Below are 2624 nucleotides of genomic sequence, written 5' to 3'. Positions count from 1 at the left end.
CTTTATTAATAATCTTAAAAGATTAAAATCTTTATTTAAAGAATAAAATATTATTTAACTAAAATAGAAAAGAGTTGTCCACTTCTTCTTCTTCTTGGGCCACTCCTATGGAAGATTGGAAATCATCAAGGCTATCCTGACCCTGTTTACAGCTGACCTAAAGAGTTCATTAGTGGTACAGCTAAACCACTCTCTCAAATTCCGCAGCCATGACATTCTTCTACGGCCTGGATTCCGGTTTCCTTCTATTTTTCCTTGCAATATATTTTGAAGTATAGCGTATTTATGTCCTCTCATCAGGTGACCCAAATATTCGAGTTTTCTTCGTTTGATCGTTGACAAAATTTCTGGGTCTTTTCCTATCCTTCGCATTACTTCAAAGTACTTATCTTCAGCATTCGACGGTAGCACCACATCTCGAAACTTTCAATATTTTTTATATTGTTCTGCTTGAGAGTCCAGGCCTCTACTTAGTTGTCCACAAAGAGTCCACAAGTCTCATTAGATTTACTTTTATTTGAAAATGAAAAAACTCGTTGTTCATGCATCAAAAACGGGAGATTCTTCAATAAAACGTTTGCAGAATCCATGAAATCAAAAAGATCCCAGTCTTTTCCTAAAACTTTAACTGTAGCTGAAGATGCAAATACTTTTGTAGTAGTACTCCTCTGGTTTAACTATTGTTTTTTTTTCTTCTAAATAGTTTCCAAACCGTCCAAATACTCTATCAGGAGGCATCCTGATCAAGATCTTCTGATGGAAAAGCAATGCTGAATATCACTACATACTCTGGAAGTCTGCACATAACTAAGGAAACACAAAATATTTTGATTTTTATTTTGTCCACTGCAAGCATCAGAAATTAGTTAAAGTGTCAATGATTTCGCTAGAATATTTTTAAACTTGTGTTCGAAAATCCCCAAAAAGTTATACAGAGCTGAAACTACTTCATTAAAACCTCGCCTAGTCTGGTTTTTAGTCCATGTCTACACAAAAGTATAAGTAGAATTTTGTGCATCTTGCATCAATACAAAAGTAATGGTATAAACCCAAATTTGTCGAGAATAAAATACCTCACCAACTCATAGTTTGGGAAGAGGCTGGTTTTGTTCCATGTCCAAAGATACCTTAACTACATTAGCTTCTGTTCTTTTAAGCAGTTCATAAAATTTCTTAACTCGTAACTTGTGCAATCTGTAGTTAGTAATAAAGAAAGCTTTTTTTTGAAGGTCTTTGCATAAATTTATTTCACTTTTTGTTAGATCACAACATGAACAAACGTCTATCTTTGGACTACCAAAACTTTTTTTTAGTGGAAGATTTTGAAGAACTTTAAGTAAGATGCAAGTGACTTCTTCTGTTGTTTTTGAGTCAGCTTCTAAATACGACACAATTTTTTAATAGATAACTCAGGACTAAGGTAACTGCGGACGCTCTTACCGCGACCATAATGACTTTCACAGCACTTTAATGATTTTATGAAATCAATCATTGATTGAGGTGTACTTGAATCTTTAGGTTTTATCTTAGCTCCACCTCGCTTTTCACGAGGACATTTTCCTGACTCTTTTAAAGCTTTAGCTAATCGGTTCAATCTTTTTGATGAAAATTGTGTGATGGACAGGAATGTGGAATAACAGACAGTTAATAAAACATCATTTGTCTGTCGTACGAAGTATTTTGTAACTGTTCGAGATCGTGGAATTGTTTTATTTCTAGGCATATGTTGTTTAGACTCTTGATTGAGAAGGTATTTGAATACGAAATTGTTCTGATCAGCAGCAGTCTTATGTGAGTAGATTTTATCATAAAAGCTACTTACATCATTAGGAGTCAATAGATATGCCTTACAAACATCACCTTTATGAGCACAAACAATGCGAGGATCTGGATGAGCTTCTTTACTATTTCTTGCGAATTTATTGAGATTCTTGTCCCACAGGTTTTTATTTTGCCGTGGAACTCTGACGACCTCATCGCCTTATTTATATATATGAATAAAAAAAATCACAAAAATGAATAATAAATAAATAAAATAAAAAGAGAAGATAATACGAAAAAAAAAGTATTTTAAATTATATTATAACATTTCAATCTTTTTTTGGAGGCACTGATGTTAAGAAGGAGCTATTTTAACTTGGTACCCGATCTTAATTTCAGTACTTAAATCATACAGTACCAACAAATCTTCGTTATGATATTTTATAAACTTTACGATCATTGAACTGTTATGTTTAATTAATTAGTAATATTGTGACTGGATAATTGACACCTAGTATCACAACCACTCCGCTGTAACAGCGCCGCTTGTGTTAGTCCAATGATAAGCCAATCCAAGATAATTTCCTATGCGTGTTAACTTGGTAAAATTTGTTTAACAGTAAATGGTTGACTTCCGTTAGTACCTGGAATGGAAAATAACTCATTTAAATAATTGAAGGACGAAGGACCACCAGCCGAGGGCTGGAATGAAAAACAGATTAAATACTAGCTTATATTTAATGCTAAGATTAAATAGCAATTTCTAATATCTGTCCGAAAACACTGTGCTATGGGATAGTTCACTACACTTTTTACTGAGGCTGTTTTCACTATGTATTATATATAATTACAAGTACAATTGG

The sequence above is a fragment of the Diabrotica undecimpunctata genome, chromosome 3, assembly GCF_040954645.1.
Source record: "Diabrotica undecimpunctata isolate CICGRU chromosome 3, icDiaUnde3, whole genome shotgun sequence".
NCBI classification, from domain to species: Eukaryota; Metazoa; Arthropoda; class Insecta; order Coleoptera; family Chrysomelidae; genus Diabrotica; species Diabrotica undecimpunctata.
The sequence above is the reverse complement of the archived record's forward strand: the minus strand, read 5'-3'. Positions refer to the sequence as shown.